Raw genomic sequence first — 23,384 nt, 5'->3', positions numbered from 1 at the left:
CCTTGGGGACAAATTGCACTGGCTGACATAGACATAGAATCCAAGTTGGTTAATTAAATTGTCCCAAAGGAAGGCTCTTTCCTTTCAGTGCTGCTGCATCTGGCCCCCTTCCCTCCATTGATTCTACTGGATAATCAATGCTGCAGCATCTATCCACCGTTAAATTAATGGCCAAATTAACAGCCGCAGTGTGCGATCAACAGAAGCTGCCATCTGAAAAACTAAGGATAGTTCATTGGTCAAATGGTGATTGGCACGGAGAGATAGTGACAGAACCATAAAATCGATGGTGTGTTTTTATTGTTTGTGGGGAGCTTGTAAAAACAAATGTCATGCCAAAAGAAATGGTTTCAGTACCATTGGTTGGCTCGGCCAATCACAATAATTCTGCTATGCAAAACCCCTTCTGCTCTGTAAGTTTTACTCACCTTCCAATCGCAGAATGGTTTACAGCTGGCTTTGTCCTACTGCTTAATTCACCCTAGTGGTAATCTTCAGGACTTGGTTTATGGTCCTTTTAAAACAAGTAATAAAATGGGGCACTAAATTATCTGTATACCTTGGGAAACACATTTATGAAACCAGATGATTCTAAAACCTAGAAAAGGAATTAAATCAAATCTGGTCACCCTGCGGGAAGTGACTAAACTGTTGTCATTGGTTTATTTCACTTTTAAAACAGGTATAAGAAATAATAATAATAATAATAATAATAATAATAATAATAATAATAATAATAATAATAATAATAATAACAACAGGTATTTATATACCGCCTTTCTTGGTCTTTATTCAAGACTTTATTCAAGGCGGTTTACATAGGCAGGCTTTATTAAATCCCTATTAAATAGGGATTTTTACAATTTCAAAGAAGGTTCTTTCTTTCAAGAACGACTACATTCAAGGTGTTTCATTCCGATCTGGCTTCACATTCTGGCCTCCATCCTCCCACGCTCAGAGCAGATGGAATAGCTCGGCTTCAGTTTGTCAGCTGCTCCAAGGTCGCACAGTGCCGGTGGCCTCGAACTGGCGACCTTGTGGATGTTATCTTCAGGCAGACGGAGGCTCTACCCTCTAGACCAGACCTCCTGCCCTGGAACAAAAAAGATATATTGACATTGGCCAGTGCTTAGAGTACAAAAATCAAGTCTATGCCAGGGATATTTTTTAAAGCTTTATTTTATCTTTCTGATATTATGAGGGTCTAATAGGACATATGTCTCCTGACTGTGACACAAAGGCAGCTTTGTCTTCTAATTCAATCTCCACGTTTCAATTGACCTCTTGATATTTTCCTTGGTTGTCATGCCAAGTGCAATGTTTATCTTGTTATGCTTGTATTTGTACAGAGGAGACCATTTTTTCCCCCTACACGAGGGAAAAACATCATGTGTCAAACACAAAAATGAATTCCAAAAAATGATATATTAGAACTATGGCTCTGTGTCATTGTGAATGACAGAAATGTTTGGTGAGACACAGGAGATGGGATTATTTTTTATACTATTAGGATGAAAGCCTATGCGCACTTTCCTGGGAGTAAGCCCCATTGAACACAAAGGGTCTTACTTCTGAGTAGATATAAATACGATTGCATTGTTAGTCACTGATTCAGAACTCCTTGTATTCAGCAATGCGCTCATTTAATTTATTGAACTCTGTACTTTCATAGGAGTTTCTCACACCATCCACAAGCTGGTGTAGGCAGCTAATATGATGAGGATTTCTCAATGACAGCACCAAAACTGTGGGTCTCCCTTCTGACTCATCAGCTTTGTTCATTCATGTGACTTATGAATAAACAAATCTGATGAGTCATCCTTAGAAGGGAGTTCCACAGTGTAGGTAAGACTTGACTGCAGTATTTCAGATATAGTGTAACTATAGAAAAGAAAACTTTTTCTTTTTTTGGCAATACCCAGTTGGACACAGAGATTTGATAATTGGGTGACCACAGTGACCAATTAAAACTGGGCTATGCATTGTTGCATGTTTGTTTATCGTATTTGACTGTGGTGTAGTGGTTAGACCAGCCATTTTCAACCACTGTGCTGTGGCACACTGGTGTGTCGTGAGTGGTCCACAGGTGTACCACAGGAATTTGAAGGAAGGTCATTTATTAGTAGGGCCAATGGGGGATGTGAGCTTCTACTGGCAGCATGATGCGCCTTGTCAATTGTCAAAAACCTGATGGTGTGCCTTGACAATTTTAATGCCTTGTTAGTGTGCTGTGAGGTGAAAAAGGTTGAAAATCACTGCACCAGTGGGTCGTGATCCAATTTTGGGTGGTTTGCAAAACTGACCAGGCTGATTAGGCTCTGTGCAGCAAGGGTTTAACAAGCTGCTGTTTGGGGGAGGGACCACTGCTGCCCAATTCCCATTATAGCCACACCCCTTGGCATTTATAAATTAAGCAGCAGTCTCTAGGGTTTGAGAACCACTGCTGTAGTTTAAATAAATTATTTCACACTTTTATATAAAATGTGGCAATGCAGAATCTTGTCTTGGAAGGACATTAGTGATTTTCTTTAGCATTGATGTCTGAGCCTGTCAAAAGTTACTGTGGGCGCAATCCTAACTTGCGCTGAAACAGGCAAGCCAGGAGGCTTGCGCTGTATCCAGCGCAGGATTGTGGCCAGCAGCGTTTTAGCCAGAGGCAAGGGGAAATTTTTCCCCTTACCTGTGGGTAAGGGCTGCTGGCACCTATGGGTCGCCTCGGACTTGCGCCACCTCTTGAGGTGGCACAAGTCAGAGGAGAGCGGAGAGACTTGAAGCTGTTCCATTCTCCCCAGGGCAGGGGTTGGGATCCGGCATAACTGCCAGATCCCAGCCCTGCCTCCTGCTCTCTTTGCCCCAGGGCCCCCATCGCCCTTCCTCCCCCGCCCAGGAATGCCCCCTCCCTCCTCCTCCTCGCCCCCCACGCCTACCTTTTGTCCTTGCGTCAGTTCATCCAAGCCAACACAAGGAGCTGGGGGGTAGCTGGTGCGGAGGCTTCCGCCAGCTTCTACAGGCTGGCGCTTCTCAGAGTGCCGGCCTGGCTTCCTCCCGAGGAGGTGCAAATGTGCTTTACAGCACATTTGTGACCTTCCCAGGCTGGCCCAAGGGACTTGGGTCGGCATAGGGCGCTGTTATGATTGCGCCCTTTAGCACCCACATTTACAAGTTGAGTGAGGGGAATTCTTCCAGGGATGGAGAAAAAATAGGGAAAGACAGTGCTTATAGCAGATGGGCCAAGAGAGGAAAACTCATCCAACTGCTCCCCCAATAGTGAACTCAAAGCAGGATATTTATGGTCATTGCCCCAGGGCTTTGGGATGCCCTCAGCTTTGCAATTAGACAGTTTCTTCAGTGACAGTACATTGAAAATCTCAGAATGTGAAAGCACTAGAGAAAGCTAACATAAGAACATAAGAACAGCCCCACTGGATCAGGCCATAGGCCCATCTAGTCCAGCTTCCTGTATCTCACAGCGGCCCCACCAAATGCCCCAGGGAGCACACCAGATAACAAGAGACCTCATCCTGGTGCCCTCCCTTGCATCTGGCATTCTGACATAACCCATTTCTAAAATCAGGAGGTTGCGCATACACATCATGGCTTGTACCCCATAATGGATTTTTCCTCCAGAAACTTGTCCAATCCCCTTTTAAAGGCGTCTAGGCTAGACGCCAGCACCACATCCTGTGGCAAGGAGTTCCACAGACCGACCACACGCTGAGTAAAGAAATATTTTCTTTTGTCTGTCCTAACCCGCCCAACACTCAATGCATACTCAAGCTCTATGCATACTTACCAGGCAGGAAGTTCGCTGAATTCAGCGGAACTGAGTAATTCTGGAAGGAGCTGTTAATGTCAGTTAATGGTAATTATTAACAGTATTTAATCATTAATCATAATGTGGAGGATCTCATTTTTGAGGAGCCCGAAACTGAAGTTTCGTAACATTTCTAACATAACTACACAATCAGCCCAGTGCTAACTCGAACTGGGCTGCCCTTTACAATAGTGGAACACAATTCCACTGTCATAAATGACCATAAAGAAGCATGCACAGCACGCCACTGGCTGCCATTTTTAGTCTGCTGCAAATGTTGGCAGTGCTGGAGGTCCGCTGTCATTGCTGGCTCCCCCCAGCAGTGAAGGTAAGATAGTGGTTGGAATGGAGAGTGGCTGGGGGTTGGTGGAATGGGGAGGGGGGAACAGGACAATTTTGGGTGAGGGAGGGAGTGGAAAGCAAATGGGATCGTGCCCTGCCCCCGCTAAAGCAGAGCGCGATCACTCCCATTTCACTTCTGAAGCTGCGGCGAGCCCTGCAGAAGGCCGCGCAGGGCTCTCCACACCCCCGGGAGGCTGCAGGAGGCTCGGGTAAGTGGACTCAAGCCCCTGCAGCCCCCCCTGAGCGGCGCGATCCTGGGGATTGTGCCGCTGCCATCCTCCCTGCCTCCAGGCTGCCCCCACCCCTTAAGGGGAAACAGACCAGGGCCCACAGGCTGGGGTGTCGCGACGCACCAGTTTGAAAAGCCCTTCATTACTACTCTTGAAGGTACACCAGCAAAAGAGCAGGTGCAGATATGAGGAGACCTAGGGGTAGAGGTGTTAGAAACTGTTTTTTGAAAAATTTGTTGAATTAAAATATGGTGTTTTGTGTTTTTATTCACCAGTGTTCCTTAATCTTTTCTTATGGCTAGAGGTGTTTGAAAATGTGGTGTTTTGTGTTCTTATTCAGTTATCAACCCAAAAACAAACACCTCTACCCATGGGCCAGGTGAGGCTTGCCTTGGGATAATGTGACAAAAATTCCCTTAACTCAAGGAGACCCCCATGACCCCCTCGCTGCAGAATACAGCCTGCCCTCCTTTGGTGCAACTTTATCAGCAGCAGGAAATCTGGTTCAGATTGGTCCCACTGTGTGTGATAATCAATCATATATGTCACAACTGGATTTCTGCTGGGTTTCTTAGGTGGAGTCTAGCTCTTTTCGTGGTTCAGAGACAGCAACACTTTTTGCGGTGTCTTTGCTAGATATTTTCTTTATCATTAATTTATTAAAATCATTTGTTGGCAACCTTCAGTCTCGAAAGACTCTGGTATTGCGCTCTGAATGGTGGTTCTGGAACAGCGTCTAGTGTGGCTGAAAAGGCCAATTTGGGAGTGACAATCCCTTCCACAGTGGGAGCAAGTGCAGTCTGTCCCTGGTCTGTCTCCCTGGCTATGGGCCTTCCTTCTTTGCCTCTTAGCTTCAGACTGGTGGCCAAGTGTCTCTTCAAACTGGGAAAGGCCATGCTGCACAGCCTGCCTCCAAGCGGGTTGCTCAGAGACCAGGGTTTCCCACCTGTTGAGGTCCACTCCTAAGGCCTTCAGATCCCTCTTGCAGATGTCCTTGTATCGCAGCTGTGGTCTACCTGTAGGGCGCTTTCCTTGCACGAGTTCTCCATAGAGAAGATCCTTTATAAGCCACTCTTTTGCACTCAAGGCAGGGCACAACAATATAAAGGACAATAAAATCAACTAAAATCAAAATAAACAAAACCCAAAAGATGTGACAGGCATCACAAAAAAGAATCCCTGCACTGATATGCAGAATGCCACCTGGTTGAGGCATCTTTTACACCCCCCTGGAATGCCACAAAAGAAGCAGCCTTGCAGATGTCAAGAGGCAGGGCATTCCACCGGCCTAGGGCAACAATGTAAGGACCCTACTTTGAGTTCCTTCTGAGCTGCTTTTATAGGGGTAGCAGTTGGCTGAGTGTTCCTCTCTGGGCCCATCTGCTATCGGCCCTGCCCCTTTCTCCATGTTCACAGGGTGCGTCCTTGGATGGATTCCCCTCACTCAGCCTGCATCTTGCTAAAGCTCTTGCAGGCTTGTCACAAAATGCCAAATTCCTGCCGGAGAATGAGTTCTCTGTGCAATGGGAGTTGTCTGCGCACCTCACCAAACTATGTAGTTTGCGTATCCCCCTCCCTCCCAAAAGGATATCATCTTCATCATTTGAGAAGCTTGAGATGTCTCTCCCGGGCCCACCATAGCAACCACCTCAGAAAGCAAAACAAACAGCTTTGCAGATAACATTGTCTTCCCCATAACTGATGGCTTAGGCCCCTCTATCTTCCAACCTATTATATCAATTGTGTCTCTCAACCCTGTGATGAAAAAGGAGACTGCATCTGTCTCTCTCCTTGGCTGATTTCTGCATTAATCCAAGACCTTCACTGCTTCCTTCCTGCAAGGGGCCTGTTAGAAGTGCCTGTAAGAAGTCAATGAAACCCAGCCTCTTATTTTTGTGTTTCTTTCTCTCTCTCTCTTTTTTCCTTCTTAGCCCAGTGGAAAGTGGTGCACTCCATACTGCCTGACTGCCTCTCCCCTGTTGTGCTAAATAAGCCCTTCAGGAAGTGTCCCCCTCTCATCAGAGCGTGATCTCAATAGGATGTGAAAGGGATATCAAGCTCCCCGAGGAGCCCAGGCAAAGGACAAGTGGCAAATGACCAACTAAAGAATAAAAAGGCCAAGCGGGGGTACAGTTATCCATGCTGAAGCCCCACTGAGTTCAGGACTTATTCATGAGCAATTGGGTGCAGGATTGTGATAACCATTTATTACTTACACTGCCCCTATTTCTATACCAGATGCCATCCAAAAATGGAAAGAGACACTCTTGCAGGCTTGCAATCTACTAAAACATGAACACAAGGAAAAGAAATCAGAGAGGAAAAAGAACATGCCAAATGTTGATTGGGGGGGGGGAGAACCAAATGAACAAGATAGATCGTGAAGCGAAAGCAAGAGTAAAACTATGCGCTTTCCGTTTATAATTATTTGCATAATTTTCCACGTTCCGTTCCACCTAACACCATGCATTATTCTCCAAATGATCCCGTACCTATAATGCACAGACATAAAAAAGAATAATCCATACATAAACATATCACATCTTTCCGTCGCCTGGTTATTAAACAAAATACTTACAAATCCAAAGCAGGCAAAAACAAAACTTAAAATGCTAATATTTCCATTTCGGTTGAAATCTGCCTTCTAATATATTATGAAAGAGCTTTACATTTCAGCATAATTTCTTATCTTACTTACAGTGGCGTAATGATAAATTTGGAAGTGCAAGAACGGTTGTGATACCCACATAGCGATGCTTTCGCCGCCACCAAGGCTATAAACAAAGAAACAAAAAAAATCAACTTTACATTTCCTTGTTTTCTTCTTTTGTTAGTTATTTGTACTTAGAAACCCATTCTTCATTTGAAGATGTAATTTCATCCCAAACTCTAAGAGTGGGTAGCAAAAAGATATGTATAAAAAATGGAAAGGCAGGATTTCTTTTTTAAAAAAACCCAAATAAATATAAAAGGTGCTGGAATGTAATCCTATGCATATCAACTCAAAAAGTTCAATTTATTACCATCCTGTGTATCTTCTGAGGCCCTTTATCCAATGAAATGAAATAAGCAAACATTCCCCTTTGGGGGGAGGGGTATGATCCAGTCTCCCCTCCTCCCATGTGTTTGCCCCTTCCTTCTTAATGGGGAGGGCAGAGCTAACTAGCTCTTGTGCCCCTTAATGAATTTTGGAGTTTGCCTCCTGCTGAGTTTTTCAGCTAAGGTCCTTTGAAAAAGGTGTCAAAGGCAGCACTTGAGCTTTCAGGCTGATGACATCACTTCTCCTGTTTTAGGAAAAACCCCAGAGGTCCATCCCACCCCCTGTTCCTGCTCAAATACACCCTTGTGTACTTTTTCCTGGCCTACTTTCCTGAAACCTCAACAGATGTGTGAGTTTAACAATGAGTAGATATGTATAGGATTATGCTGTAAAAGTGTTTTTCTAGAACATTTAAACTCAACCTTCTATATTTGGTCCTATTTCAATTCCTTTGCTATTTTATCCATGTGATATCCTTTACATGCTAGTCATATCTTTATATATTACTAGTACTTAGCAGCTGCATAGTTTAAGTACTGTAAGAGTTTCAATGACACCTTAAATAAAGAAAAAAAAGCCAACTGGATCTATATTTGAAAAGTATTTAAAGCAGTGGGGGGGGGGGGAGGGAATGAAACCCAAAAATAGTACATAAGTGATAGGGTTCTAAAGGAAAATTAGTGAATTGTGAAAAGACCAAGATGCAAAAGATATAAATATATAAGCCCAACTTGTAACAATATACAGTACTAGGAGTATGTTTCTAATAACACCTACACTGATGATGACAAATGAATTGCTGAGAGAGGAATATGCCCTTAAACAATTCATTTATAATAATCACAACCAGTCTACAAGCCTCTTGAACAACAAAAGGTAATGTATAGCTCCAATGTATATGATATATGATGTGCTGGAATCCCTAGCATGTATTCACTGCTGAAACAGAGATGCCTGCGTTGGCTCGGTCATGTCGTGAAAATGGTTGATGGCCGGATCCCAAAGGATCTCCTCTATGGAGAACTCGTGCAAGGAAAGCGTCTTACAGGTAGACCACAGCTGCGATACAAGGACATCTGCAAGAGGGATCTGAAGGCCTTAGGAGTGGACCTCAACAAGTGGGAAACCCTGGCCTCTGAGTGGCCCACTTGGAGGCAGGCTGTGCAACATGGCCTTTCCCAGTTTGAAGAGACACTTGGCCAACAGTCTGAGGCAAAGAGGCAAAGAAGGAAGGCCCATAGCCAGGGAGACAGACCAGGGACAGACTGCACTTGCTCCCGGTGTGGAAGGGATTGTCACTCCCGAATCGGCCTTTCCAGCCACACTAGACGCTGTTCCAGAACCACCATTCAGAGCGTGATACCATAGTCTTTCGGGACTGAAGGTGGCCAACATGGATGTGAGATGAGACCCAAGCACTTCTAATAAAAAAAATAGTGTACAGAGGGACTTTGTTAACCTGAAATATTTGCTCAAAACAGCAGTTTTTAATTGAGGTTCCCTCATGGCTGGAGGTGGTTTATAGTAGATCATATAGTAGATCTTTGTGGTAGATCATATTCAATCCCAACATCGTCAGATAAGGGGGCAGTGACTACCAATCAAAGTAGACAAGCACGGAGCAAGACAGAAGAGTGGTCTCGCTCAATATAATGGAACATAAATGATTCATATGGATAGAACAAGAATGTAAGAAATGGAAAGGTGAGTGAGGGAAAACAAGTTCTTGAGCTGGTTTGATTGATACTTTCCCGGTCTAACCGGTCCAACTTGCTACTGGAGTCAGAGGTGCAGAACCCAGGAAGGGCCTTTTGGATAACAGTTCTCAGACGAAGGGGCAGAACTAACTATGTACTTTGCTTTTCCCAATAGGTACTGAAGTCCTTAGAGTTTTGAGTTCCATGCTGGCTGAAACAACATTCACACTTGCCATGTTTATTGTCTCTGGCCTAACCTCTTGATTGCCCTCCTGCTTGTTCTGTTCTCATTGTAACCATTTGGAAGCCTGGCTCTTGGGGCTGTGGTTGTATGTGATCCAGACTCCCTGTGCTACCAACATACCTGTGATACAGTACTCAAAGCTCTTTGAAGTTCTGTTGTGCAGCCCTTGCCTTTGATTTGAGTCTTATGAATGAATGTTCAAATTAGAATAATTTATTCAGACTGGTTGGCAACCTCCAGCCTCGAAAGACTATGGTATAAGCCTACAGCACCTAGTATTCCCAGGCGGTCTCCCATCCAAGTACTAACCAGGCCTGACCCTGCTTAGCTTCTGAGATCAGACGAGATCAGGCATGTGCATAGGATGATTTTTATGATGGAATTCCAGACTTCTCCTTAGCAAGACAGAAAGATAATCGCTATAAGCCTTAATCAGTTGACCAAATTCTGGGGATAATGAGTACATGGGAGGTAGTCAGGACAGTGGTTTTGCTAGGGTTTGCATCACCCTGTGAGAGGCCAGCGTGTCACCCTTATGATGGACCTCCTTCCATGCAGTTGGCAAGGCAACTCCCTGGGCAGTGGGTGTGGTGATGTGCCATTGCCCTGCCCCCACTGATTTTTGGTTATAACTTTTAATAGAATAGAGATTTTTCAGTGTGGTTTGTTTCATTGAATTCTGCATGAAATTATGTGTCAATTGGTATATAACATGATGGCATTATTCAAAAATACCAAGATTTAAAATTTTTGGGTGAGTAGTGGTGTCACCCCCCCCCCCCGTGAGCATCACCTGGTGTGGCCTGCACCCCTCACATCCCCCTAGCAATGCCACTGGGTCAGGATCACATTTGCTGACCCTGCCCCTGATCTTTGCAAAATCACTTGAATCCCTGCACAGAACCCATGCATAGAAACACTGTATAGGCTTGCTACTCAGGGAAGAGACCTCTTATATAATCTTATGTCCACAGCTTATATGCACGCAAATATGCAGGCCAGCTGAACATGGAAGCTGAAAGGCAAGCGGGTGCAATCCTGACTTCACGTATTCATTATAATCCACAGAGTTTGGTTCACTGAACAGGGCTACAGCTGGAAGTGCTGGGAGGAGGAAACGGTTGCATTTTTAGAAAGCAAACGCCTGTTGGAGCTTCCAAGGTGAATACCATGCCTCCGAAGTTCATTTTCTCATGCTCTCACGCTCCTTTTGCTGATCAACCTGGTTAGTTTTAATGTGCGCCAATAAAGAAGGGCTCACGTAAGTCGTTGCTGTTGCCATAGCACTAGAAGTCATCTTCACTCCGTGGCAGCTGTTTTAAAAGGCTCCCCCCCACACACCTTTTAGAAAGATTTCTTTCCTGAACCGTTGAGATTGTTTACTCAGAATGGCATCTTCACGAGGAACAGCATGTCCAGTGGCAAACATGAAGTTCTTACTGCGTGTTCAACACTGACATGCAGATTCTCTCTGACTCTTTTGCCAGTTTGCAAGGGAGAAGCAATGGGTGGGAAAGAGGTTGCTTAAATCCTGCCTTGTAGTAGCCCTACTATAGCCTGCTTTTCTTGCTGAAAACAGGGCTGCGGGGAAGCACCTCCCCAACTCGGTTTTTGTTTTGTTTGCTGCTGCTGCGTGTTTCATGGAAAGAACAGCAATTTTCTGGGCAGCTAGTAGTGTCATCCTTTTCATTTACTATACATCTACTGGGCATGGTACTGCATCAGCACAGGGTGTCCTTCCCAGGGGACTTCTGGGAGCAAAAATGGCCATCAGGCCCACCAGCTGCCCATATGCTGCTGGTAAGATCCACTCACCTTCCCCCAAAACTGCAGTCACCTGATTTGTGCAACCTGAACATGCAGCAGTGACATTGGGGCTCGGGTATGTGTCCATTTTGCGCCAGCCCTAGTTTTTTCCCTAAGCACATCTTAGAGCCCTAAGTAGAACAACAGTAGCTGTGGGAGGGGCTGCAGAAGAAAGAGAAAGATGGGAAAGGTTTAGAAGTCTTTTCTGTCCACTGTTTCTTCCCTGCAAATCCCCTACTCCTACTTTGCACAACAATGGGGCTAGAAATTTGATGTTTGCTCCCAAATCATTGGGTATTTATTTTTCACATTTTTATACTGCCCTTTCTTCAAGGAGCTCAGAGTCGTGTACTTGACTCCTTCCCTCCTTTTGTCCTCACAACAACCCTGTGAGGTAGGTGAGACTGAGAGATAGTGACTGGCCCAAAGTCACCCAGGAAGCTTCATGGCTGAGTTGGGATTTGAACCTGAATCTTCAAGTCTAAATCCAACACCAGAACCACTCCACCATCCTAGCTCTCCGTGAATGGCTGGATTTCAACTTGAAATTGCTTGGGTTATTGGCTTTTCATACTCTGTGTAACTGTGGCCAGTTTTCTCCAGGGAAGACTGTATAGACAGTGGTTCAGCATAAGGATCTGTATTGGAATGGATGCTTCTCTTTATATTCTTATGATGCTAGGTGCTGCTTGATGTACTGAGTGTATACAGCAGAACTGAGGACGCTGATGTAGGCTACAACTGATATGGTACAAATCGTGCCTCTTTAGCCTCGTTCTTATTGGGCACTTTGGGAGGATTTCATCTTAATGGTTCAGGTCAGAGGCCTCCAGGCACTGGTGAGCAGTAGTGATTGCAATTGCATGCCCAGGCTGGGAGCAGAAGACAAAAAGTAACATGATCTTCCGCTTTGGGGGTTTGGCTCAGAGCTCACAATTACATATAAAAGGAACATTTGCCATTGAAGGCAAATATAGAGAGTTCCCATGGAATACTCACATTGCAGTGAAACAACATATGGCGTTTGGAAGTAGGACTGTATATTACGCATGAGCAGACAGGGAGAAACATAAGGCAAGGTCAGTGAACTGAGAAGCTACAAAATGGAAATAAGGCCAGTGCAAGAAATTAGATATTTGGGATCACGTGGAAACAAATGAGATATACATACTAGTGCCACTCCTTCTGTGTCTGCAATGTTATAAATAAGGCAGCACTGCAGTAGTTTCCAGGTGGCCCTTCAGAACAAGGTCACATTACACTAAGTAAGGCATTAGCTTTATATAACTTCCTGGAGATGGAGAATCCACCCATTTTATAAGGTTTCATGGCAAGGAACTAATTTTTTTTTTTTTAATCCACCACTACTACAGTCTTATAGAGCAGGCGTCTAAACTTTTCAGTTGAAGGGCTGCATCAAACATCTGGCACAGTGTCGAGGGCCGGGGGAAAAAAAATTAAATGTAAAATTAAAATAAATACATTGGAGATGGAACTTAGATGAATGAAAAAATGGGCTCAGATGTCCAGGATTTCTCCAAACACTAACACAGCCCAAAGCACACACTTAAATGGACCCCCATTCCCCCACCCCACAAGCACAACTCCAGTTGTGTTTGGTCAACTGGACCAGAGGCTCTCAGAGGATCAGAGGCTGGCCACGGACCAGAGAGAGGCTCGCTGTGGGCTGCATCTGGCCCCCAGGCCGGGGTTTGGAGACCCCTGTTATAGAGTATAGATAAGTCATAACGGAACAGGCAAGGACTGCACATAATTGTGGTCAGGAAAGAGATAGAGCACAGGAAGAAAAAAGTTCGGCATAGTTTACAAAGAGTAGCAATTTTTTAAAAAAGTTCAAATTGATAATACTTATACAATAAACTACAACAGAATGAAATAATAAAACATATATAAACATTCAAAGCCTTTTGAAACAAAGACCTTACAATGTCTACTTAAAAACAGAGGATGTTGTCCTGTCGTCGTCGTCCTCTACGCACAGAGACTCAGACATGGACACATAGGCATGGATTTACACAGAATAACAGACCCACAACTACACTCTTCTTGCCAGCTCTCCAACAGATCTCCAACAGTTCACCTGGAAGAGTTCATGAGGAACAGAGCATGTACTGGTCAGTCTAATATGAACAGCTTTGTTGTGTAACTCAGCTGTAGTGTCACTTCTGTCTGTGACATAATGTTGAATAGAATAGGTGGAGAATACATTTCTGGGCTTTATTTTGGCAAGATGATGAAGCCATCTCTTTTCATTGTTTAACCAACTGCACAGAGCAGAGACGGAATACAGGTGGGACCTCGGTATCCACTGATTTGGTATCCACTGATTTGACTTACCACTGAGGTCTACCTTTAAATGCCTTGTAACAAGCACCAAAATCTAATTTCCTACCTTCACACTGTTAAATACTGTAATTTTGTTCCACTAGATTCCATTATTCACCCCAACTAGTGGTTGAATGTGGTACAATGACAATAGCAATGCATTCCAGGGTATCGATAGAGGACTAAGAAACCTGGAAGTGGCTCTTTAAAGCTATTTTTCTACTGACGGAATCCACTATTTTTTATTTATTTGTTTAGTGGATAATGAGTGTATAGTGTATGCCTGAGGAGTACACATTTGGTCCCTGTTGTGTATATGCAACATTGGGCAGAAATGGCTTAACTTGGTGTTTAGGGATAGTGGTGTACCATAGTACAGACCTTGAGAAGTGAGACAAGCCCATCTTGTACAACAATCATGAAAATTGGAGCCAGTTTAAAACTCTAAATGATTGCCATGGAAAGTATACATAGTTAACTGGGTGCCTTGGACTTGAATCCACAGATGAAGATTCCAATTTGAGGGCAGGAATGCCAGAAGAGGTTTGGTATGAATGGAGAGGAGAACCCAAATGCTTCCTTACATTAATGCAAAAACATGGTACCAACCACCATCTTGGCTAGTGATTTTCATAATCAATTTCTAAACATGACAGAGGCTGCACATCAAGCTGACCTGAAAATATCTAGTATCTGTAATAATATCTTTGCCCTGGAAAAACTGATGCAGAATCTCATAAGGGCTGGTTTTGATTACAACCTATTGAGGGAATAGCACTTGTTCTTTCTTTTATGCACCCTTAAGTTCATGTGGTGGTACATTACCAGTAAGATCTATTTTGCATCCTCTTCAGTGTTGATAGTATCAATGACTGTTCACTTGTATTATTAACTTTCATATTCCAAGGCCAAAATAAATTGAAAAAATTGTTGATCAGAGGTCTGTTAGATTGGGTATCACTGAAGGAGGAAGGAGGTCAGTCACCCATGCACAGAGAGGCTGGTCTGTGTGGCTTGCCAAATCTCAAGGGATTTGGTCACAACTGTAAAGTTGTTCAAGTAGTCCAGGCTTAATTTGTTCTAACACTTTTGCCCCCCCCCCCCAAATATTTAAGCAATCTGAGTGCTGGATTGCTGCATTGGACCTTTGTTTAGAATGGAAGGTCCATAATTACAGAAGATCAACTTTGCCTACAGAAGAAGGGCTTTGTTTGACAGGTACTGAGAAATCACTGCTCCAAATGAAACCATTGTTTTGCTCAGTAACCACCTGAAATGTTTACTTTTCCACTGCAGTTGCAATAAAAGTAAATCTTATCTTGTCGCAAAACCAACAAACTGTCCCAGTGCAAGAACAATGTCTGTAAAACTGCCGTGCCGTGTGTGTTTGCAACATTCCTTCTGAGAGTCAAAACAGTCAAAAGTTTGTTTGCTCTGGTTCTGGAAGACAAAATATTCTGCATTTGGTACTGTGGAGTGTACTTTCCTACCTAAAAGGAAGAAAGATTAGTTTTATGAGATTGGGGAAAAGGGGAGAATGTCTTCCTCTGCTGCATTACATACATGCCTAGAAGGAGTACCAGCCACCATATCTACACACTGAGCTTCTGGCTCAAGTCCTTCAGTTTCTGGCATTCGGACAGCACAGGTGGAGAGAGATAAAAAGGGCACGATTTTCTTTTTCAGTCCCAGTTCTTCTGATGCAAATGTATTATGGAGCAGGAGTGGACATTTAAAATGCTTAGGCTGCAATCCTATCCACACTTACCTGAGTCTAAGCCCCAATGACTATAATGGGACTTACATCTGAGTAGACAGACTTGGGCTCTGACATTGATAAACTGAAATTGGTTACAAGGTGATAGTGAATATTACTGCTTACAGAGGAAGGTTCTTCTCACCTCAATATACGCAAGGACCCTACTCCCCATTTTACAGACAAACAGGGCAAGGATGTGTTCAACAAGAGCTCCTCAGTGGGAAGGTAGATTTTTTTTAAGGAGTAAGATTGCAGAGTGACTATTTAAGCACAATGAACTGACTGTGCACTGTCCCTTTAAATGCAACCCAGCCTCCAAACATCATCACTTCCCTTGACCTAGGAAAACAAAGGCTACTGCAGCCCTGTGTTAACAGCCCCTCTAGAGAGCTGTTTAAAACCCTGTCACCAATGTTTGAGTGGAGTCTGAACAGCAGTGGACATCCCTAGCCCCATGCCCGGGACAAAGGTCCGCAATGGTGCCCCCCAGTGGGCTACTACCCCCCCCCGCACAGAAATCTGCCCCCCTCCCACTCACCTGAGGCTCATGGAGCCTCGCGCAACCTGCACCTGTGTCGGAGAAACCTCTGTGAGGTTCCCTGACGCTTTAAACTGTGCTTCCGGAAAACCGGAAGCACAGTTTCCACCCCCGACAGGAGCCTTATAGAGGCTTCCATGGGGTCCTGGTGCCTCGCACCTGGGACTTTTGCCCCATTAGACCTTACGGTAGGTCTGCAACTGAGTCTAAATCTCTAAGATTCAACAGACAACACACAAATAATCCATATTTGTTTGTTGAGGCATTGCATGGGGCACTAATTTGCTTGCAAGAAAAGCTAGAAGTGGTGCTACGTTCAGAAGCACAGCTGAGGTGTAGACTGGTGTTTCTCAACCAGTGGTATGGTGGTGGTACTTCTGGTGGTGTCTACTCACAGGTCCGCTGAACACCTGCCACCCAGCAGTAAGACCAGGAATGCAACACAACAAACAGCTGTAGGAGGTTCAGCTCAGAGGGCAGAGCTCCAAAGCATGCTTTCCGCTCTCAAAAAAGCCTCCCATCCACCCTGAGCTTCTTACTTGTGTTTGTCACATGGCATCTAGCCTCCCAATCCAGAAGTAACTGGAGATAATGTCAGCGCAAGTTACTTCCGGTGGTACTTCAAATACGTGAACCATGTGAAGTGGTATTGCGGAGGACAAACCTTGCGAAACACTGGTGTAGACTGTACTAACTGCCACTGAACTCTTGGTGTTTGTTTCAGAGAAAAGAGGATTGGCCTGAAGTCTCCCGGAATCAGCATGAACCTCCAGGTGAGGACTGAAAGCCATCTTGGAGACGTGGCCTTCAAGAATCTGCATTACATCATGTTGGGGGAAAACATCTCCAGGAATAACTTCAGTTAGAGTTGGCAATCCCATCAACCAGAGGCAAGGGTGTGTAGCTTTGAGGCTTAAAGGGCTGTCATGTCCCACGACATTACTAATACCTTGGTTGTAGCATGCCCATTTCCAGTATGACATCCATAATTTACCTTGTGTTGAAAACCTAAAATTTCATAATGGGGGATAATATTTTATCCCCCCCCTTTTTTTTTCAAGTGCTCCCAAGCAAATCTGACAGAGGGATAATAAACAGCTCTCTGCTCTGGCATAGCATGAGCTGGCTCTGAAAAAGATACTTGTCTTGAGAAGTGCTTTTTCAGACTTGGCACAATGAAGCATGAAAACTCTCTCTACGTTTCGTGTGTGATTTTATCTGTTTTCAGGTGGAGCTATGTCCTGGTAGGAACATGAGGCAAACAGATCAGATCTAGATAGAAAGGAAACCTGTTGCCATAAGGTTAAAATTACATGGGGCCACGTAGGGGAAATACATTATAGAGCGATCATATGAGAAGCTGTCTGTGTTGAAATTCTTCCTCTTATGCAAGCGCTGCGGAACAAAACGGTCGGGTTTGGAATATTTATATATACAATATATATCTATGGTTGCTGATGACTATTTTTTGCTCTTTAGAACAACTACAGGACAGACCGCCAGTGTTAAAGATACGGTCAGTGAAATGAGACTTGAGGGCGCAAAGTGCAAACTGAGTGTTCAAATCTTTTAAAGACCCTTCTTGCAGGGTGACCAGATGTCCTCTTTTTCCAGGACATGTCCTCTTTTTAAGCCTTGTGAACTGGAAAAAGAACTCAGATGTCCTCCTTTTCCCTGTGAGCAGGCAGAGCATAGCCTTCTTGTAATTAGTAAATTATGCACAATCCTAACATTGAGTTAGGCTGATCCAAGTCTCTTATGTGCCGTAAGGCACGTTTGCGCCTCCTCAAGAGGAAGCCAGGCCGGCGCTCCCAGAAGCTCTGGCCTCTGGAAGCTGACGGAAGCCTCCACGCCGGCTTCCTCCCATTGCCTTGCGTCGGCTTGGATGAGCCGATGCAAGGATGAAAGGTAGGCATGGGGGAGGCAGGGAGGAGGGAGGGAGGGAGGCATTCCTGGGAAGGAGGAGGGTGGGCGGTCCCGGGGGGGGGTTGGCAGGGAGAGGGAGGCAGGGCCCAACCCCATTCCTGGGGAGAACAGAGCAGCTTCAAGCCACTCTGCTCTCCTTGGATTTGTGCCACCTCCAGATGTGGCGCGAGTCTGAGGAGACCCATTGGGGCCAGCAACCCAGGGATAAGGGGAAAAGTTTCCCCTTGCCTCTGGCTATGCTGCTTATGGCCCCTATCCTGCGCTGGATACAGCGCAAGCCTCCTGGCTTGCCTGTTCCAGCACAGGATAGGATTGCGCTCTCTTTGTAATAAATTATATGTCATATCGTTTTAAATGTAATAATAAGGAAAATCGTGTTTAAATTAACCACATGAAATCAATATACAAGTGTTTTTATCTTTCATTTTGTCATGTCCTACATTTTTTTCTTGGATATCCTACATTTTGTCTTGTCCTTTTTTTGTGGCTATGACATCTTGCCACCCTGCCTTCATGGAGATCCCCCAAGACTTTTTTAGAGTTGGCACTGAAAATTTCAAGGTGAATTTGGAGGTTCCTTCCTGCTCAAGCACGTAATTGGAAGAATTTCAAGGCAAGCCTAAGGCAAAGAAGCCTCTAAAAGAGAACTCTTTGGTGTCCCCCAACATTCTGAATGGTCAAATATTTGTTCTTGTGGTATGCTGAGTATTAGGATTGATTCTCAGGACCTCAGCTGAACCACAAAGACTCTGGAAATACTAATGTAATGATAAATATCATCAAAACCAAAATTGTGGCTTCTGAAAGACCTAAAAAGATATTTAATGGAACTCTGATTAGTCATGTGTTCATGGGTTAGGAAGGAGCCTTGCACACAATAATGTGTATACTGTTCATTTGTACATTTGAGGATCACTGAACTGGCCATTTCTTCTTGCTTTACTTTAACAGGAAGATAAACAGTTCTTTCCACCCACGAGTATCTTTTTCCTTCTTTCTGCCATTCTTTAAATGCTGGAATGCTTCCAACTTTCCTTCTAAGGGTTCTACATATCCAGTTCCTTCAGCTGTTCCTCACATCAAATATCAATGGGCAGATGTGCATTTAGGATGAAGCCTCCAACCCTTTTGACCCTTAAGACTGTGCAGGATCACCATATGGTGTTTAAAGGCAAATTTCACATATTTACAAAGGGCCTTCTGGTTTCCCAAGAGATAACCTATCAGTTTGAACAGAAAGCTTCTTCAAATAACAAGAGGCCTTGGAGACAGAAAATCAGATCTGAAATCAGCATTTATTGATGTTGGTTCCAAGCTGGCTTCTTTGCCAGTATCAAAGGAGTTTCTCAAGAAAACAGGACCATCATTTGAGCATGGTTGCCAAGGTGGTATGGATGGGAACAAAGCTTGGTGGAAAAAATGTGCTTCAACTCATGAGCATCACTCTCATTCTGTTGCATTATATACTGCTTAACCCATTTCTGCCCAGCCCATAGGTGTACACATTTGATCCCTGTTGTGTATATGCAACGTTAGGCTGATGGGTTCTGAGCTGTCTGTGACAGATCAGGAGAGAGATCTTGGAGTGGTGGTGGACAGGTCGATGAAAGTGTCGATCCAATGTGCGGCAGCAGTGAAGAAGGCCAATTCTATGCTTGGGATCATTAGAAAAGGTATTGAGAACAAAACAGCTAATATTATAATGCCGTTGTACAAATTGATGATAAGGTCACACCTAGAGTGTCCAGTTCTGGTCGCCGCATCTCAAAAAAGACATAGTGGAAATGGAAAAGGTGCAAAAGAGAGGGACTAAGATGATTACTGGGCTGGGGCACCTTCCTTATGAGGAAAGGCTATGTCGTTTGGGCCTCTTCAGCTTAGAAAAGAGGCGCCTGTGGGGGGACATGATTGAGACATACAAAATTATGCAGGGGATGGACAGAGTGGATAGAGCAGGGGTGCTCACACTTTTTTGGCTCGAGAGCTACTTTGAAACCCAGCAAGGCCAGGAGATCTACCAGAGTTTTTTTTACAATGTTCGCGCCATCATAACATATAACATTTATGTGTACAGTGTATGTTGGTGTACCTTGAGCCCCACTGAGTATAACAGGACTTACTCCAGAGTAGACATGCCTAGGATTAGGCTGTGAGGCTGCAATCCTAGCCACACTTACCTGGGAGTAAGCCCCATTGAGTACAATGGGCCTTACTCCCGGCGTTTCCTCCCAGAGGCACCTGAAGGGGGGGTTGGCACTCCGCGATCTACTCATTTTGCCTCGCGATCTACCGGTAGATCGTGATCCACCTATTGAGCACCCCTGGGATAGAGAGATGCTCTTTACACTTTCACATAACACCAGAACCAGGGGACATCCACTAAAATTGAGTGTTGGGTGAGTTAGAACAGACAAAAGAAAATATTTCTTTACTCAGCGTGTGGTTGGTCTGTGGAACTCCTTGCCACAGGATGTGGTGATGGCGTCTGGCCTGGACGCCTTTAAAAGGGGATTGGACAAGTTTCTGGAGGAAAAATCCATTACGGGTTACAAGCCGTGTTGTGTAAGTGCAACATCCTGATTTTAGAAATGGGTTATGTCAGAATGCCAGATGCAAGGGAGGGCACCAGGATGAGGTCTCTTGTTATCTGGTGTGCTCCTTGGGGCATTTGGTGGGCTGCTGTGAGTTACACAAAAACCCTTTCGAGACTGAAGGTTGCCAACAACAAAAAATGCCATAATTTCCCTCAGTCAAATTCTGGATGGAGCAACACAGCCAGTAAACTTGCCTGATGGGACGTGAGGGTTTCCCTTCTTAGCTTTCCAGTAAAGGTCTGTTTGCTATGTTGCTAATCTCAGGTTATCCTTCCTTCCCAAGAATCCCTTCTCAGCTAGATAGCAAGCATGTAAGTTCTCTCTCTCTCATCCCCCATATCCAAGTATGGGTTGGCAACCTTCAGTCTCGAAAGACTATGGTATAAGCCTACAGCACCCAGTAGCACCCAAGCGGTCTCCCATCCAAGTACTAACCAGGCCTGACCCTGCTTAGCTTCCAAGATCAGATCGGGCATGTGCAGGGTAACCGTTGCTGCACCCCCTTCCTGTAAAAAAAGTATTCCTTTATGATCTCATGCCTTGAAGTCACCTTCTGAACAGAAGTCTCCCAAGCCCTGCTGTGTATGCCAGGTAGATTAACACCACCTCCTCCTTAAGCTAGCCTGTACCCAAGCGCTGTACCTGCACAGTGTTGCACCATTCTCCACTTCCAACAGGTGAAGGAGGGAAACCCATGCCAGTAGCATAGCTAGAGGCGGGGGAGATGATAAGTACTGCAGGCACCACAATGCACTGTGTAAGCCACCCCTCCTACTCATTATCAGAGACATTCCGGGCAATGCACAGGAGGTTGGCAACCTTCAGTCTCGAAAGACTATGGTATAAGCCTACAGCACCCGGTATTCCCAGGCGGTCTCCCATCCAAGTACTAACCAGGCCTGACCCTGCTTAGCTTCCGAGATCAGATGAGATCGGGCATGTGCAAGGTAACAGTTGCCGTTTGGTTCAGTGAGTGCCTGCACTTTGCCGCTGCTGACCAGAATAGCTCTGTCTGTGAGTGGGAGGGGCCTCTTACATGGCACACTGCAACGCCTTCAGTACTTCCTTTGCCCCCCTAGCTATGCTGCTCACCTGCACCAATCCCAGGAAGGAAAGAGGAAGCTGTTGTCATCTGGAGTCTGTTCCTGTCCTCCTGTGCACCCCACTCACTCCGGTTGGAGTGAATTGGCTTGCCATCAGGAGAGGAAGGGAGAAAATGGTAACACTAACCAACACCAGTGCCCAAGAGTTAGACCCACCCAGCAGCAGGTTGTGACAACAGTACTCCCCAGCAGCGAGATACCAGCCACTGCTCTTCTGTATGGCCCCCACTCAGCTGACTTGGAGAGTTGTGCAGAGCTGCCAGCACCCAGCACTCATGCACTCCAAGGTCTGACTTCCAATTGTTAGGCACTGGGGTGGAGCAGTGTCACAGCCTTGCTGCTGGCACTGCTGTTGGTGATGGTGGTGGTGAAGTAGCCATCAGTTTTGGTCTCATGCTACTCTTGCCTCAACATAGGCCAGCCCTGTGGATTAAAGCCCCCCCGCCCTTTTGTTTGATTTTTCTCTATAAACCGCTTTCTGAACATTTCTCTTGAAAAGTTGTATATACAGAACAATAAGCTGCCAAACAGAACAGGAGCCGCCAAACCCCTGCCCGCGGACAGGATCTGGTGCTTCGAGATTACTCGTCCAGGTGCAGTGAAGTGGTGGCAAAGTCTGTTCCCTTTTCACGGCAACTTGTGCCGGGCAGCCATTTCCATAGGAAGTTGTGGCCCAGAGCCTCCTGGGCCAACAGGCAGGGGGTGCGGCTGTCCAGCACGAGTTGCTGAGATGATTGGCTGCGAAAAGGGGAGGCTGTTGAAAACCTTTGCCACTGCCGTGCCGCACCTGGATGGGTGATCTGGTGAAGCAGCAGGCCGTGGTTTGGAGACTGCTGAGTCAGAAGGAAGAAAAAGCAAGTACCTAACACCAGGGCCAATTATGTAATTTCAGTCACATGTCATTTGGCTTGAGGAAGTAAAGGCTTATGGAAAGCGATAACATTTAGGAGCTTTCTCATGATTAAAAGCAAACTCCAATTGTTAAAATAAATGAACAAATAGTATGCTGTAGTAGCCCATTATTCCTGAACTTATTTGTTTATTCTCTTTCTTATCTGCTCTCTACTTTAACGGTAACAGGAGATTATATTGGCTCCACTAAACTTTATAAGGCCAAGCTACGATTTGAGTAACAACCTATGATTGTGTTTGCACTGCTCCACTCATGTCTGCTAAACATTTTCTGTCCTCATGGACATTCCTCCAAGCCGTGACTGGATTTTGGAGTGTTGTGGCTCATAGGTCAGTTGCACGGAAGACCAGTTTTGAGAGAGCATTTCTATTGGTGTGTGCCATGTAACTCTGAAGGGCTGCCTGCTCCCATATAAATCTTACCTGCCAACTTCCTTTAAGGACATCATTAGATGTCTTTCTCCAGGTGTTGCCTTCTGACATGAAGTGGGTGGCAACTGGATGCAGGGCTTCTTGATGGTGGTGCCCTGGCTGTGGAATGCTCTTCCCTGGGCCACCAACTTGTACCCTCAATTGTTAACATTTAGAAACTTGATATTAAAAAAGACCCCAGAGCTGTTCTTCCAAACTTTAATTAGTAGATCATTTGATGATTTGGGTTTGTTTTTGTTTTTTTTTAAATTGTGATTACTGTTTTTTTTTCCTGTTCTGAAAGGTGTTTCTCCTTTTATTGTTGCTTTTGTATTTTTATTGCTTTTATTGTTTCTTATCTGGAACCTGATGTGAGATATATATATATCTTGCTTGAGCCACCTTGGAAGCTTTTGTGCTGAAAGACAGGCTCAAAGAGTTGTAAAAGCAACATTATATCACATCTCATCACTGACAAATATTATTTCTGTATGTCTGTTCTGCTTAATTGTGCAGCACTTTCCACAAACCCGAGACCACACTAGAACGTAGTGTGACTAGCACATGCAGAAAATCGCTGGTTCGTTCCCCAACATCTCAGGGAGCAGGATGAAAAGACCCT

At 44.9% G+C, this 23,384-nt stretch overlaps 1 pseudogene; it reads right to left on the bottom strand.

Moving 5' to 3' along the window:
- Positions 1-21,181: 21,181 nt before the first annotated feature.
- On the bottom strand, positions 21,182-21,301 carry LOC136642256 (5S ribosomal RNA; annotated as a pseudogene).
- Positions 21,302-23,384: the final 2,083 nt, after the last annotated feature.

Source organism: Tiliqua scincoides, chromosome 2 (genome assembly GCF_035046505.1).
Source record: "Tiliqua scincoides isolate rTilSci1 chromosome 2, rTilSci1.hap2, whole genome shotgun sequence".
In the NCBI taxonomy this organism is placed as follows: Eukaryota; Metazoa; Chordata; class Lepidosauria; order Squamata; family Scincidae; genus Tiliqua; species Tiliqua scincoides.
This window is presented reverse-complemented; position numbering and strand designations above follow the sequence as displayed.